Raw genomic sequence first — 18,173 nt, 5'->3', positions numbered from 1 at the left:
AACAAAACTATCTTACTCGCGCTGTCGTTTTAGGGTTTATGGATCTCAAAATTCATGTATATAATATTATCTCTATATTTTAATGTTTTAAGCAATGATTCATAAAAAAGGAATAAGAAAGCTGCAAACTGCATCTCTCATTCAGACTTGCTCTGGCTCTCTCGTACACTCTACCAGCCTCTCTCCTCATTGGATTTTAAAAAAGTCAAATTCCCCTTAAAGGTCCCATTTTTCGTGGTTTTTTGAAGCTTTGATTGTGTTTATAGTGTGCAATATAACATGTGTTCATGTTTCGCGTGTAAAAAAACACAGTATTTTTCACATAATTTACTTATCTGTATACCGCTGTTTCCACTGTCATAAAAACGGGCTGATGACTTCCTTGTTCTATGAAGTCCCTCCTTCAGAAATACGTAACGAGTTCTGATTGTGCCAGCGGTTCCTGTGTTGTGATTCGACAGCAGTTTAGCGCATCTTGCCCGGAAAGGTCACGCCTCTTACCATAACGTGGAGATGCACGCGCTCAGTGTTATTGTAAACATGTCTTTAATTTTACCCTATCAATCTGAGCCGGAATCAGACCCGGTGATTGGACTGCGGGAGGAAAATAACAGCGTTTCGACGACATGGCGACAAACACACTCTACAAACGCAACTCTTGTGTATTCCTGTGGGCGGAGGTTAGTCAAAAAACTGTTTTAGTGACGTCATTAAAGAAGGAAGTAGAGGGATGTAGTCCAAACTGGCCGTTCGATGTAGGCGACTTCTGTTAAATAAAATATCTCGCTTGGCATTGAACTTTGAGCTTTAAAATTTTACAGATTTTATTTATACTCTAACAACAACATTACACACTAACTAAAGTTTGAAACATGGGATCACGAAGAACGGGACCTTTAAATTTGATTTTAGTTGTCAGTATATGCCTGAACATTAATGCAGTAATGATAGACACAGGGCTTTGATACTGTCCAGATTGGCAGTAACAAACTCACTTTTATTTTCTTTATTGTGCTTGATATAAAATAAAAGTCTTTAAATCTGGTGTTCCTGAAAGAGTGTGAACCCTGAACTAAAATTAAATTAAATGTAAAAACGATAACTAATTTAAAAATTGTAATAAAAACTGTAATAGTATGAATCTGAATTTTTTTTATATAAAAATATTTTCTGTGTCCAGGCTAAAATCTTGACGAATAGCCCAAAAATGCTTCGCAGCACTGAATCACATAGTTCAATTCAATTCAATTCACATTCACATAGTCTGTTGCTGTCCCTCAGAGAGCTGACCGAGAGGCCATACCCTTCAAGTTGTCTTGTTTACATGGCATTGTTTCCTTTACTTTAGCCTTGAGGACAAAGATAACCTGTTAAATTCCTTTGAATGCTTCTGTGATTGAAGAGATCAGATAGGGTGGTTTGAAATGTATATAGGACATGCCTCATCTGTAGACATCCTATCATTTGCATGAACTCTTACTACTTAAGTTTACATGACCTATTAAATGACCTAATGCCTCCTCCATGACATGGTTGAGATATTGTTTAACCACCTTGAACTTTCAAAAGCTATGGCTACCTTTCATTGAACAATGTTAAAACACAAATAAGCTCCACTTTATCACATTGCCTGTATGTCTACAAAAAAATGGTCATTGTCAAGTACATAACTTTTTTTAGCTTTTCATGTGCGTCAGAGGCTCCTCTCACATATAGTACTGTATGTGCTAAGCTTTATGTTCCTAATATAGCACAAGTGACATAGGGTACAAGTAACATTCTTCATAAGGTGTTACTTAACCCCCTCCTTCCCCGACTCCTCCTTTATTTAACACATATGTTGGAGCCACTGTATCATCTTGAGCAACAACAGACACTTGCCATATCTCTCCTACCCATTGAATAGTTCTGTAATGGACAGTTCACTTGTCTCACATGTGTTTGCTACTAGTATTCAGTTTTATTTCTATTTGGGACCATTAGAAAAGGTAAGTCAAAAGTATGTTATCTACAGATTTTATTTGATTGTATTTTTTTACATGTATGTTTTTTTTTTTACATGCCTGTTCTGACCTGTTTTAATAATCTCTGCTATAAGTTAGTGGTACTTCCAGGTTTTGGGAGGATGGCCTGCACAATTTTGGATTTCATTGCATACATTTTTACTTATCTTATAATGTTTATAACTACATTAACCAGCACACCTAATCTTGACAAAATGACAATTTTGTAGTGTTCAGTTGGTTTTAGTGAAGAATGGTTTTAGTGAGTATTTTTACTCTTTAATTTGATTCTGTAAAGCACACATAGTTCTTACCAGTAGTGACAATGACAATTTGGTTTTAAAATAACACAATGTGGCAGAGGTTTCATTTGGTTTTAAAATAACACAATGTGGCAGAGGTTTCATTTGCACATTTTCTTTATTCTATTGATCTAGAGACTAATGGATTCAAAGCAACACATCCGATTTTGAGAGATGGAAGAGCTTCATTCCTCATCATGTCCTTTCTGTTCAAAGGAGAAGAAAAGACAAAGATGTAAGATTTATCTTATTAGAAAGTATAATACATTTTGACCATGAATATGATTGTTTAAAATTATTTTCTAAAATTTCATTGCACAACAAGAAAATTGAGTTGCCATTAGTTCTGCTTATCAAGGCTTTTCGTAGCAATAGCATATTATTTTCCACTTAAAAGTTGTTGAAATATTTTGTGGGTTAGGTTTCCACAGTCAAGTAGTTTCCTTTAAATTTTAGAGTTGCTTTAGAGTTAATGTTAATGACAGTATGCACCACATCTGACAAGTCATTTAACATTTTTTTTTTGCAAACAACAAATACTTACCTTGGATCCTGTATCACGGCTCTTGGCTCTCAGTTTGTTGACCTGAGATTCAGCAATATCAGCCCTCTCCTCTGCCTCATCCAGTTCATGCTGCAGTTTACGGAACTTGCCCAGATTGGAATTAGCCTGTTCCTCCTGTAAAAACATGACAATATGAAGATATTTTCTCAAGTAATCCCATACCAAGACATCAAGTTCACATTTTTATTTTTTAATTTTATCACAATCCAAGTTTATTCATCACAAGAACAGAAAATCATGGCAGGCAATTTAATTATGCATTAATTAAAGGGACTAGCCATATTTTAAATCTCCAGATTAACCAAATTCAAATAAAGATTGTTAAAGCAAATTTAGTTAATTGTCCTGACATTGCCATTTTATTTATTTTTTTTAACCCTTATGTTGTGTTTGAGTTATTTATTTGTTGTCTTATTTTCCAAAAATGTTAATATTATCACATTGGACTAAAACTTACTGACTTTGCTCAAACAGGTATAACTACTTCCCAAAGTTTTGGGGATATTTTTTCTAATTTATTGGGATCCCCCCCCCCCCCCCCACCCCCCCACCTTGTTACGCTTGTGGTGTTCCCGGTCAAAAAACGGCCACAAAAATTGATTCAATCTTTGTCAACTTGTTTTCTTTCAATTCGGACAGGTTTTGTATTTCTTTTTGGATCTGATTGACCGTAGGCCTCATTGATCTGAGCTTATGCACCTCAAGTTTTTTTATTGAAAAAAGCAGTATTTGTAGATAATTTTGTTAATTTCAATAAAATATGAAAAATTGCACTGTTTATCACACTGATGGCTTTAATTTTAACCAGGAAGTTTATTTTGAAATGCTTTTATCTTGTACAAAATGCACACTTGTGGTGTTCCCGGTCAAAAATGGCCGGCCTACAAAAATTAGCTTATAAATCTTTCATTATACTATATTATCACCAAATATTGTATTCAATCTTTTTTTCCAACTTGTTTTCTTTCAGTTAGGACAGGTTTTCTATTTATTTTTGAAACTGCCTGATTGTAGGCCTCATTGATCTGAGCTTCCATTGAAAATAAATACAAAACCTATCCAAATTGAAAGAAAACAAGTTGACAAAAAGATTGAATCCAACATTTGTTGATAATATGGCATAACAAGTGATTTATAAGACATTTTTAAAAGGCCAGTTCATTTTTGACTGGGAACACAGGGAATGGTGTTACAGGGATTTCAACAGAGCTTAAGGGTTAATAATGCATGATTAGATGCATACATTTTTACTGAAATGATCTTAAACATACCGCCTCCTCAGCCGCTCTCTTGTAGGATTTGACCTTCAGCTGGAGTTTGTCCACCAGATCCTGAAGACGTGCCAGATTCTTACGGTCCTCTTCAGTCTGCATATATATTCAGGGTTGGGGAGTAACGGAATACATGTAACGGCGTTATGTAATCAGGATACAAAAATCTGGTTACTGTAATTTGTTATGGTTATGTCAAAAAACAAGGTAATCAGATTACAGTTACATTTTGTAAAAAAAAACAAATGGGAATACTGTGAGGATTACAATGGTTTCACTTAAAACTAAATAAATTAGTATTTTGACATAATGCTATATTGACAGTAGTGATGCGCGGATTGCATTTATATCCATGGAGACATGTCCATAATCCACGGGTCGGGCTGGCCAAGTAATAAAAAAATAACAGTCCAATTAATTGCGGATTGGGTCACGGGGCGATGAGAGATAAATCATTAATGTGTTGATTTTAATAAAGACACAGAACTCTCATTTCACAGTAAAATGCAATCAACGTGCATAGCTCTTTTACTTTCATTTTCAACAACAACATATTTCTCTTCAGAGATAACCAATCAAGGAAAACATATGCCTAGAGCACCTCCTAGTGGTTATTATATAAAACACAAAGGAAATCCTACATTGTTGCTTAATAACTTAATAGCTTTCTAAAAATATAGAACTAAAAACGAAAAAGGAAGAAAAGAAAAGTACCGCGTTGGAGTGTTTTACTGAAGTAGTTTACCAGGCCTATATGCAGCCTTTGCTTGGGATCAATGTATTTAATTTTGTGTGTGTGTCCGTGAAGTTGCAGAGATGAAAACAGTGACAATTTATGTTTGAAGGGAGTAAAGCCTGTGTTTAGGCTATTAAGGAAATGCAATTTTGCCAACAAAGAACTTTTACTTTAAATAGCTAAATGTTCATTTAAAAGCAGCCATATAGTCATAGAGCATAAATTGACTTAATCACAATTTATATTGTTTTCTAAAATCTTTTGCATGAATAAAAATACATTTTTTCTGTCAAAGAAAGTGACCTGGTAGGTGAGCTCCTTGATGCGTCTCTCATATTTACGAACTCCTTTCACAGACTCGCTCGCCTTTCTCTGCTCAAGCTCCACCTCGTTTTCCAGTTCTCTCACCTAGAAAAATCCAAAACAATTTCAAACACACAAATTCTTAAGCTCTGAATACAAATATTTATGAATAGCAACAAACATACCAACATAGAAAATGCATTATTAAGAACTGAGTTTCAGAAACTTACTCTGGCCTCCAGTTTCTGGACCTGTTTCTTGCCACCCTTCATGGCGATCTGCTCAGCTTCATCCAGACGGTGCTGCAGGTCCTTGATGGTCTGCTCCATGTTCTTCTTCATGCGCTCCAGATGAGCACTGGTGTCCTGCTCCTTCTTCAGCTCCTCAGCCATCATGGCAGCATCAGTGATGGCCTTCTTGGCTTTTTCCTCAGCATTCCTGCACTCCTGCACTGCCTCCTCAACCTCAGTCTGAAGCTGAGTATTATCTCCCTCCAGCTTCTTCTTCTGATTCAGCAGGCTGGTGTTCTGGACATGGACAATATTGACATGCATGTAGTCTCTAGTTGATATTGTGTACTAAGAGAGGGTTTAAAGGTTTTACTTGTCTAATAAAGATGTGTCATACCTGAGAATGCAGGAGCTGAACTCTCTCACTGACATCCAGCAGTTCCTGCTCAGCCAGTTTCCTTCCTCTCTCAGTTTGTTCCACCAGGGATCTCAGCTCATCTAGTTCAGCCTGCAGCAGATTGTTGCGTCTCTCCACAATGGCGATGTTCTCTTTGAGATCATCATTACCACGAAGAGCATCATCCAGCTGCAGTTGGGCATCCTGTAAAATAAAAATTTGACAAATTTAAAGTCTACAGAACTATGTTCACCTAAGCATTATAACGTCTTGATTTGAAGATTCATCATACTTTGAGATGTCCATGAAGACCCTTTAGTTGTTTCTGGGCTTCTGCTGCCTGTCTGTTAGCCTGGCTGAGCTGAATCTCCATCTCATTGAGGTCTCCCTCCATCTTCTTCTTCAGTCTGAGAGCTTCATTCCTGCTGCGAGTCTCTGATTCCAGTGAGCTCTGCAGGGTATCCACCATTCTCTGCTGGTTCCTCTTGGCCTGCTCCATCTCTTCATCTTTCTCAGCCAGCTTACGTTCAATTTCAGCTTTGACCTGATTGAACTCCAGTTGAGCTCTGAGAATCTTTCCTTCTTCATGCTCAAGGGAGCCCTGACAGATCAATTAATAGAGTTATTTAAAAACATGTTCACTTGTATTAGCATACCCTTATTTTAATCTTTTGAATAAATACACATAACACTAAAAATATCAACAATTAGATAGATATACCTCAGCCTCCTCCAGAGCAGTTTGAATTTCAGCTTTTTCCTGCTCCAACTGCTTACGAATTTTCTCTAGCTCATGAATGTTCTTTCCGCTCTCGCCAATTTGTTCAGTGAGATCAGCAATCTCCTCTGTTTATTAGGTAAAGTAATAATGGTTAATACAAGTTAAGATTTTTGTGATATTGATGTGAATAAAAATACAAAAAAGGTGTGCACATCCAAAACTCAAATTGGCCTCAGGTGTGGGACAAAAATATAACAATAAATGAACTAAAGGTGTTGTGCCTGATGAAGACCTGACTAGTCGAAATGTTTATAAATAAATTTTTGGAGCTGTAATTTCAGTGTGCAGACATTTCTTTTCTTTGTTCATTTATACTTATGTGAATGCTCAGAAGGCTAATAAATCAAGGGTACCTTGGAGGTTCTTGTTTTCTCTCTTCATAGTCTCCAAATGATCCAGAGACTCTTCATAAGAGTTCTTCAGTTTGAATAGTTCAGTGCTCAGAGATCTGGCTTCCTTCTGGGAGCTTTCCAGCTCGCTCTGGGATTCTTCATATTTCTGCTTCCATTCAGCTAGGACCTGTTGATAGAATCGGACTTTGATTAGCTACCATTGGAGCTAAATGAACGCAAATATCATTTATTTGTAAGGGTTTTATGCATTCACCTTGTCAAAGTTTCTTTGCTTCTTGTCCAGAGCGGCCGCAGCAGCATTGGATCTCTCCACATCCACCATGAGATCTTCAATCTCATTCTGCAGCCTGTGCTTGGTCTTCTCCAGTGAGGAGCATTTAGCATTGACCGCTTCCACAGCTTCTTCTGCATCTTGCAGACGCTGAGCCAGCTTCTTCCTAAGAATATTACAAAGAAGCATTACTTTTTGAGAGAGGTTTTTTTTTTATGTATACATATTTTTATAACTTTGTGGGTTTTTCCTGTTTCATACTTGGCATCCTCCAGCTCCTCAGTTCTCTGGATGGCATCAGTTTCATACTTGGTTCTCCACTGAGCCACCTCAGAGTTTGCCTTGGACAGACTACGCTGCAGCTCAGCCTTGGCTTCTTGCTCCTCCTCATATTGCTCCCTCAGCAGATCAGCATCATGGCGAGCAGACTGAACTGCATGGGCCAGGGCATTCTTAGCCTATGAGGATTGGGAATTTCCTGTTAACAATATACATTGGAATGCAATGGACAGTTGGGTAATAAATCCTTTAAAAACTAAATTTGTACCTTGATTTCCTCCTCTAGTTGTCTCTTGAGGTCCTCAATCTGCTGGGTGTAGGACTGCTTGCCTCTTGTTAGCTGAGAGACCAATGAATCCTTTTCTTCCAGCTGTCTAGAAAGCTCCCCTAGATAGAAGTATAACCATTACATTACAGAAAGTAGTGTGCGATCTTGAGTAATTGTCTAACAATACACAGGAATTTCCTAATCAAAGTACATACCATTCTCAGTTTGTAGCTTAGCTTTTTGCATGGTAAAGTCATTGATGCTGCGTTGTCCTTCTTCGTATTTTGTTCTGTATTCTGACATCTGGTCCTCAAGGGTCCTGCACATTTTCTCCAAGTTTGCCTGGATAGATATTAAATGTAAAAAAAAATAAAAATAAAAAGTTAAAGGCAAGTTCAGTGAATGAATTAAAAGTTGTAGCATAATTCTTAAGAACACCTGAAGTGAGGAAAAGCAACATGGGGAAAAAAATTCATCACCTTTGCCTTAGCAAGCTGCTCCATGTTGGAGACCACATCGTCCAGTTCCAGTCTGAGTTCACTCTTCTCTTTCTCCAGCTTCTGCTTCACTCTCTGGAGGTTGTCAATCTGCTCTCCCAGATCAGCCACACTGTCTGCATGTTTCTTCCTCAGTGTAGCTGCAGTGGACTCATGTTGCAGAGTGGCCTCTTCAAGGTCTCTGCGCAGCTTCTGGAACTCAGCTTCACGTTTCTTGTTCATCTCAATCTGGGCAGCGGTGGCTCCACCAGCCTCCTCCAACCTCTCACTGATCTCCTCCAGTTCTCTGGACAGATCAGCTCTCTGCTTCTCAACTTTGGCACGAGCAGCTCTCTCAGCCTCCAGCTCTTCCTCAAGCTCTTCAATGCGAGCCTGGTAATGCGAAGAAAGCCAAAGTTAAAGCTAGAATTCCTGACTGTCTAAAAGTCCCTATTTTTAAGAATCATAAAGTTTTAAAGTTTACCTGCAGCTCCTTCAGTTTCTTCTGGAGTTGGGCTGCCATTGCCTGCTCATCTTCAATCTTGCTACTGAGCTGGCTGATCTCAAAATCCTTCCTGTGTTGCAGAACATATTTGATTACCACTATTAATAAGGATTCAGATTGTGAGCTGTATTCTTGAATAATAATTTCCCCCTCTGGAAAACACACTTTTTAATCCTCTCTTCCAGTTGCTGTTTGTCATTTTCCAGGTCCATCACACTCTCTTGGGTCAACTTTAAGTCTCCCTCGAGCTTCCTCTTTGCTCTCTCCAGATCCATACGAAGCTTCTTTTCCTGTTCCAGGGAACCCTCAAGCTGGAAGGACAATATTTTGTTCAGCATTGTAAATGTCACCTGTCTTCATTTACAACAGAAGTGTCAACAAACCACTCACATCATCCACTTGTTGCTCCAGCTTGGCTTTGGCTTTGGTGAGTGTGTTGACTTTGTCTTCCTCACTCTGGAGGTCATCCAGCGTTTGCTGATGGGCCTCCTGAAGAGCTTTCTTCTCCTTGGTCAGCTTAGCAATGATTTCATCCAAAGCTGCCATCTCTTCTGTTAGGTTTTTAACCTGTAGAAATGTGTCATTGTATCAAGGGACTCTTAACACAACATTCTTGCATCACTAACTTTTTCAATGTTGAAAACTGACCTTGTTCTCAGTGGCATGTTTCTCTTTCTCCACTTTGGCCAGAGTGAGCTCAAGATCATCAATGTCCTTCTTGAGCTCAGAACATTCATCCTCCAGCTTTCGTTTCTTTGCAGTCAGCTCAGCATTCATTTCCTCTTCATCCTCCAGTCTCTCAGTCAGCTCTTTGGTTTTGGCCTCAAGCTGGATCTTATTCTTGATCAGACCCTCACATCTCTCCTCAGCATCACAAAGATTATCTTGCTCCTGTTTATTAAGAAATATGGATATATATATATATATATATATATATATATATATATATATATATATATATATATATATATATACAGTCACAAACTCATAAATAGCTTGTAAACATACAGCTTGAACTTGAAGTTGCAGGTCGTTCTTCTCTTGGAGAAGAGTAACCATCTTTTCTTCGAGCTCCTTTCTGCGGGCTTCAGATTTGGCATAAGCCTCCTTCAACTTTAGGAATTCTTCCTTCATGTTGGCCATCTCTTTCTCCGCTTCAGCAGATCTCAGCAGTGGTTTGATCTTGAAGTAGAGCTTCATCCAGGGCCAATTCTTGACACCCATGAAGGCACGTACATTCCACTGGATCACCAACAATGCATCTCTGTAATATGATACAAAAACGTTTCATATATTTCATATAAAAAGTACAATTGTTTTTTTGGGGGGGAATTTAATAGCCTAAAGCTTTACCTGCGGTCAACAATTTTTTGGAATTCGATTCTTGAGAGAAGACCACGAGCTCTAGACTGAATATTTGTGATGATGAGAGCAAGACGGTCATCTCGCATCTCTTCAAGCGTACCCAGCAGACCAGCCTTGAAGAACACCTTGGATAAAGGGACTGTTATTTAGCCTTACATTGCACAAGTGATCAGTACATTGTACTAATATGTTTTTGTAGTTTATCTTTTTATAACCTGAATTAGACATTTTATTAGGGTACCTTTGTATGTCCAAATCTGTACTGGGTGTGGTCGATATCCAAAGAGCCTAATAATTTCTCAGCTCCTTTCCTGCTGTCAATGAACTGACCCTCTGGAATGGCAGCAGGGTTAAGGATACGGTATCTGTTGTTGAATAAAGTGGAAAATCATTTTAATATTGGCACTGACAATATTAATATGGCATTTAAAAAACAAATGTAATGTACTGTAAAACAAAGGGGTCATGAAATGGCTCAAATTCCCATAAAAGACATATTGTGTGAATGGTTATTTCCAGCAGTTTGTTCAAAGACCTAAGTAAATCACAAAACCAAATGAGAAACAGTTCTGAATGAGAAACAATATTCAATATTAATATTTGTAAATATGTCTACTCTGGTTGCATAATCTATGGACATTTTTGACTCAAGTGTGACTTAGATGTCTTGAATTCATAAATGAATGTACCTCTGCTTGAAATCTCCATACAGGATCCTGTTGGGGAATCCCTTTCTGCAGATCCTGATGCCCTCCAGCACACCGTTACAGCGCAGCTGGTGCATGACCAGAGGATTCTCCATCGCCCCAGGAGTCTTAGTCTCATTGGGGATGATGCAGCGCACAAAGTGAGGGTGAGTTGACCTCAAGTTGGTCATCAGCTTGTTCAAGTTTTCCTGTGGATAGACATTATTCATGACTCTTCCCATATACATTTTAGGTCATGCTATTTAAAGAAATTAAGAAACCAAGCAATATTAAATAAATAATTTCATTATGAATCACTATGAAAGGCACTGTATGTGTTACCCTGTGAAGGGCAGACACTGTCTGGAAAGAAGAGCCCTTTTTCTTCTTCTCCTTTCCTTTGCCACCTCCTCCCTCTGCAGCTGTTGAAAGAAACATTATTTTCTTCAAATGAACCTTTTAATCCTTATTTGTCTCAATAGCCGCTTTTCCACCTTCGGGCCAAACTATTCTCATTGTTTAACCATTTAGGACCTGCACAGTTACAAGAAGGAGGTTAGCCAACCTTGCTGATAATTCCGGGCTAAGAACAGTTCATAATCGTGCCATGCCAAATCAATCTCTAGCGGAAATATAACTAGAACCGTTCCTTACTGTTCTTAGAACCATTTGGCCCGACAGTGGAAAAGCAGCTAATGATTTCCTTCCTTGGACATCAACACACCTGAGTCAGCACCAGCATAATTAGCAAAGAGAGAGACAAAAGTTTCATGGTGGACTTCTGATACAGGCCAACAACCTGTCTCATTAAGAGGGTCCTTGTTCTTCACCAGCCAGTTACAGATGTTGTAGTCAACAGTCCCAGCGTAGTGAACCAAGGAGAAATGGGCCTCTGGTTTACCCTTGACAATCCTGGGCTTCTGGAAGTTTCCAGATTTCCCCAAATGGTTGTCATAAAGCTTAGCTTTAAATGTTGTATCACTGGCTTTGGGGAACATGCACTCCTCTTCAAGGATCGACATGATACCCATGGGCTAGCAAACAGTAGAATAAGGGGTTTCAAATTAGATGAGCAGTATTGATCCAATACCTGAGATGTCTCAAATTTAAAAACTCACCTTTTCAATGAGATCAATACAAGCCTGCAAGTCCATGCCGAAGTCAATAAACTCCCACTCAATGCCCTCCTTCTTGTATTCCTCTTGCTCCAGCACAAACATGTGGTGGTTGAAGAACTGCTGCAACTTCTCATTAGTGAAGTTGATGCACAGCTGCTCAAAGGTGTTGAACTAGAACAGATTAACAATGTTATCAACATGGGCAGAAAACCTAGAACCACAGAATGATACATTTTAGACTCATTTTTATTTAATGTTGGAAGTCAAAATATACACACATCTGAATGAATAAAATGTATTTTTATTTAATCTAAATGCCAATGCACTCCTAAAATCTAAGTAAATAAACTTCTAGCACACACACAATTTAAAGGATTAGTTCACTTTCAAATTAAAATTTCCTGATAATTTACTCACCTCCATGTCATCCAAGATGTTTGTCTTTCTTTCTTCAGTCGAAAAGAAATTAAGGTTTTTGATGAAAACATTCCAAGATTATTCTCCTTATAGTGGACTTCAACGGACAAAATTGCAGTTTCAATGCAGCTTCAAAGGGTTCTACACGATCCAGGATGAGGAATAAGGGTCTTATCTAGCGAAATGATCGGTCATTTTCTAAAAAAAAAATTAAAAATTATATACGTTTTAACCATAAACACTCATCTTAAACTAGCACTCTTCTTCTTCTTCTCTATTAGAATTCCGGCATTGTAGATGCTGCTAAGTGTATTACTGCCCTCCTCAGGTCAAAGTTTGAACTAAATGTTATATACTTGCACTAGCATATTGTATATAAAAATTTAGTTCAAACTTTGACCTGTGGAGGGCAGTAATACACTACACACACTAGGTAAGACCCTCATTCCTTGTCTGGGATCGTGTAGAGTGGTTTGAAGCTGCACTGAAACTGTAATTTTTACCTTCAACCGTTTGGAGGCCATTGAAGTCCACTATAAGGAGAAAAATCCTGGATGTTTTCATCAAAAACCTTCATTTCTTTTCGAATGAAGAAAGAAAGACATACACATCTTGGATGACATGGGGGTGAGTAAATTATCAGGAAAATTTTAATTTGAAAGTGGACTAATCCTTTAAAATAAACAAAACCATATTTCTGTTCTAGAGTAATGGACCAAAAATATTATTGGCACGTCTTATTTAAACAAACATATACAGTGCAAATTTTTGTAAAATAATACGCTTTCTATAAGATTGTCAAGTCCTCTTAATACCACCTGTCACAAACAGCATTACCCATTTCATGGGTCTTTAGCTATGCATTACAATTATGTCATATAATCAACGTTCATATATTTAGTAAATTTTGGGTATCAATTAATTTTGATAATGTACAATCTAAGACAATATTTATCACCATACATCTGGGCCCGGTGAAATTTAGACGTACACAGCACATGGAGATTGCCTGTTGAGCAACCAGGAAACCTTACTCAATGGTGACTGCTGAATTGTGTCTAGATCCAGAAAAGTGACCAATGGGAACACCATCAAGTACTTACATCAAAGATCTCAAATCCAGCAATGTCCAGCACACCAATGAAGTACTGGCGAGGCTGTTTGGTGTCCAGGGATTGGTTGATTCTCACAACCATCCAGAGGAACATCTTCTCATACACTGATTTGGAAAGTGCACCAATAGCGTAGTACACCTGTCCCATAGGCATTTAAATGTTACATCATAATGTGTTTTTATGGTTATGTTAACAGTGTGTTATGAAGGGATGTTAATCATGAAGTAGTCTCCACCTGCTGGACATTCTGTCCCTTGGTGACCCACTCATTTCCTACTTTGACTCTTGGGTGGCACAGAGCCTTGATGAGATCAGCAGAGTTCAGGCCCATCAGATAAGCTGATTTATCAGTATCTGTTGCCAATAAAAGAAGATGGTTGATTGTAATGAATCTTCTATTGCCCTATAACTATATGCATTATGTCAGTATTTTGTCCTAATACTGACCCTCAGTCCCATCAGCCTCGGCCTGTTCCTCTCTTTGCTTCTGTTTGAACTTCATGTTGCCGAAGTGCATGACGGAACCAACCAGCTTGTAGATGCTGTTCTTCTCCTCTTGGGTGAAGCCCAACACATCAAAAGCTTCCTACAGCAAATTTAATTAATATAACATTATAAATGCCTCATAGTCTTGTACTTATAAGTGCTTTAAGCCAAATTAATCGTAAGAAGGTAAGATCAAAATGTATTAATGGGAATTTGTAGCTATTTCAGATAACACACATCAGTGGCCATCAGCTCGTCAGAATCATCAATAGAGGCCACTTGCGTCTCTCCTTGGGAGATGAAGGCATAATCGTAAGGGTTTGCTGTGATCAGCAGCATCTCTGAAAGAAAGGATGCAAGTCACTTAGACATCATGTTGTAATTTTCTTGTAAAAATGTAAACAACAAAAGTATAGATGTTTGGTGTAATATTGTTTTGACCACCTAAAAGTTCCGGTTTCTTCTGAGACAGGATCTGGTAGAAGATGTGGTAGTCTCTCTCAGCCTTGAGCTGGAAAGTCACACGAGACTTCTCCAGAAGATCTGTTCATTTGCAAAATAAGCATTGTGTCTAAATGTTGGACATTCCATAGACTTCTTTTGTTTTTATATACAGCTGTTGATAAATAGCATAACCTAACCCTAACCGTCTTTAAAAATAAAAATCAAATAATAAAATAATAATGATTATTAAGCACATGCAATTTGGGTCAAAATTCACTAATACAAATATTGAATTGGCTTTCAGATAACCCTAACAGAATACTTTCTGCAATTGAACATGTGAAATGAATACATCCCCAGATTTAACTGGCTACAAATTTGTCACTAAAATATGCTTTGTCCCGAACGTCGATACACATATCACCGAGTATGTGTCTTAAAAGAAAAACCATTAAATAAGCAAAAATCTTTCTTACAAGTCTCAATATCAGCAGATGCTAGCTTGCCACTGGCAGCAAAGTGGATTCGGATGAACTTGCCCTGTTCGAAAGAGGATATTGTCTATAAATACAGTGGAAAAATATACAAAATTATAATTATTTGTTGCTTAAATCAGTGTCCACTCACAAAGCGTGATGAGTTGTCATTCCTGATGGTCTTGGCATTACCAAAGGCCTCAAGAGCAGGATTACACTGGATGATTTGATCCTCCAGAGTACCCTAGAAAACACAATATTAGAAATTTGTATATGGTGAATGGCAATCAAAGAAAATGACAGTTCAATAATTTTTAGTTTTAATTCAGATCTCCTCCATTTACCTTCTTTTCACTGCTGGGGTCCTTCTTTGTAGGACTAGCAGCAATGCTGGCAAAGTACTGAATGACTCTTTTGGTGTTCACAGTCTTTCCAGCACCAGATTCTCCGCTGTCAACACAAAGCAGTCTTAGACAGAGCATGCACACATTGTCTTATCAACCTTATTGAGACTTTGCAACCAATTAAAATAGCATATAGTCTTACGTGATAAGAATTGACTGGTTTTCTCTGTCTGCAAAGTAAAAACATTGTTTTGTTAAAAAATTGATCTTGTGGATATCGGTTACTTATTTCATCCAGCAAGGTAATATGAATGCAGTATATTTGTCCTATTGGAAAACAATTTGAACTATTTCGAATATGTCAAGTAGACGCACCTGACAGCATGTACTGATAGGCATTGTCAGAGATGGAGAAGATGTGAGGAGGAGCTTCACTCCTCTTCTTGCCTCTATAGGCATTGACAACTTCCTGGTTGTACACTGGCAGCCACTTGTAGGGGTTCACAGTGACACAGAAGAGCCCAGAGTAGGTCTGTAAGAGATTCACAGAAGGTTTAGATCTGCTCATGCAAGATAAAGAGAATGTGTGAGTGTTTTAAGACTCGACTCACGTAGATCATCCAGGCTGCGTAACGCTCTTTGAGGTTAAACAGCACAGCGGGCTCATGCAGGAAGGTGAACATCGCCATGTCCTCAATTTTATCGAACTTTGGCGGGTTCTGAGGGTGAACATCAGCCTCCTTCGCAGTTACTGTCTGTGGGAACATGAGATTTTTGTCACAGTCAATGTCTATGCATATCATTTATGTGCACCATCAAGATTTCATTCATTTTCATTTATGTTTATTTAATATATATATAATTAATTAATATATTATATTAATGTAACATTTTTTAAAAACAAACTCTGTATTTAAATCTTTTAAATATTTAAATTTAAATATTTAAATAATTTCAGAAAATGTGAATTTTTTTTTATATAAAATATATTTTATTATAAATTATTATTATTATTTTTTAACTGTAATTATTCAGCTCCATATGTTATTCTAAACTCAATCAGCCCTTTCAAAACTACAAAGTCACTTGAATCATGATGAATTAAGCAACTGTAAGTTACAGCAATAATTAAACTCCATCTGATTAATCACAATGGCACTGCTTACCGTTCCCTTTGAAGTCTCACAGGTGACTTTATCACCATCTCGACCGATAATAGATGCCTTGAGATACTCCTCTTCAGCATCAGGAACGAAACATTCTTTCTTCATGTCAAAGGGGCGCGTTTGGGCCTCCAGACGCTCCTTGTCTGATTTCCTGAGATACGGAGCAGCAGCTCCAAACTCTTCCATCTGGGCATCCCCCATCTTTCACACTTCTGTTGGATTTCAAGTAAACTTTATTTGAAACATTAGTAATGTAAAGTCAAGTGGCTAGTACATATTTTAAGTGATTGAACATTACCCTGTTAAGTAAGACTAAAATCTACTCACCTTTGCTGTTCTCTTCAGACACTGATGGTTCAAAGCTCTAGTTCCACACAAAAGAAAGAAAGTGATGTCAACAATGTCTCATTTCTACTCCTGAATACATAATACTCAAACCCAAATCACTACAGATAATCAACAATACCAAAAACAGGACCAGGCAACACAATTCCTCCTTTCTGTCACAAAGTCAAATGATACTACGACTAGTAAAGAACTCTTTGACTATGACTTCAAAGTTAATGTGTATAAATCAATGTGCCCTCCAACTTACCGCACAAAAAGGAAGATAACGATGACACAATTAAAAACATGTCGTCTCCTTTTATAATGCAGTTGTTCCTCTAAATATGGTTATTGGCATCACACAAAGCTTCCAGCTCGCTCAGTTTGGTTAGGAAGGATGGGTTGGGTATGCTGGAGAGAGGTGGGGGGGCGGTTTATTGTGGTATCAAATACCATTCCTGCCAGGCTCAGAGTTAATAATGGTTTTTGAGTATGAAAAATGGATGTTAGAAACATTTTCAAATATCAGTATATACCTGAAACGCATTAAATACATTAAATAATTGAATAAGAAGTGTTAGGGTTAGAAAATAAAACATAAAACACCTTAAGGATATACGGTTTCAAACAGACTCTCTTAGGGTTCAGAGTTTGAGTTTAACAATGATTCTGTAAAATGGTATTTACCTTAATACTTAATTGATAAGTCAATTGTGAAATTATTTTTAAAACCTTTATCAGATTACAAAATATAAATAAAGGACTTTGTATAAATTTGATCTTAAATATTTGTAGGGAAATCCAAAAGGTATATGTCTCCAAATGGCATATTTAATTATTTTCTATATTTTGTATTCTTTAGAGAAATTAGATGTATCGAGGTTCATTACTGACACTGTTCCTGTGGTTGCCACTAGTGGCCTCACCTGATTAACAGTTATTGACTGGGCCTGGTCAAGGTCGGTGTCTAACTGGTGTGAATATTTCAGTTTGTGCTGTACCAGTAATGGAGCATTTGTCTTTTTCCCTGTACACTTGAGCATAGAGATATCCCTGTGACATTCCTGTTGTGTGCTTCTTCTTGATTGAGAGGAACAGCTTGCACGATCTACCCAGCTACATCCATTGATGGAGAGCAAGTGAACTTTATGTAGAGATTCTGCTCACTGCTCCTATATTTATATATGTATAAACATCAGATCTTTATACACCAGGTCTTAAAAACACCTGATACAGATCAAATTGCAGAGAGCAGCTTTACAGACTGACAGTTGAACAACATTGTAACCTTAAGACCTGCAAGCTGATAAGTTGGGGCCAAGACATTCAGGCTAACAAGGAGGAGCAAGAAGTGTGTGATGAGTGCTAATATCTTGCCACTTCACACATGCTGCCATAGAGTCTAATAATACAAAGGGTGTTAATTATGAAACCCACTGAAGACACTTCCTAAGATTTCCCTGTGAGATTCTTTAAGGGATTACAAATG

At 37.7% G+C, this 18,173-nt stretch overlaps 1 long non-coding RNA gene and 1 pseudogene across 1 annotated transcript; one reads left to right on the top strand and one right to left on the bottom strand.

The window, feature by feature from the left end:
* Positions 1 to 1,638: 1,638 nt before the first annotated feature.
* On the top strand, positions 1,639 to 10,857 carry LOC125258295. Its single transcript, XR_007182581.1, has 3 exons — positions 1,639 to 1,988; positions 2,441 to 2,540; positions 10,818 to 10,857. It is a non-coding gene; the product is annotated as an uncharacterized LOC125258295 (long non-coding RNA).
* On the bottom strand, positions 2,405 to 16,813 carry LOC125258288 (annotated as a pseudogene).
* Positions 16,814 to 18,173: the final 1,360 nt, after the last annotated feature.

Source organism: Megalobrama amblycephala, linkage group LG22 (genome assembly GCF_018812025.1).
Source record: "Megalobrama amblycephala isolate DHTTF-2021 linkage group LG22, ASM1881202v1, whole genome shotgun sequence".
NCBI lineage: Eukaryota > Metazoa > Chordata > Actinopteri > Cypriniformes > Xenocyprididae > Megalobrama > Megalobrama amblycephala.
The sequence above is the reverse complement of the archived record's forward strand: the minus strand, read 5'-3'. Positions and strand labels throughout refer to the sequence as shown.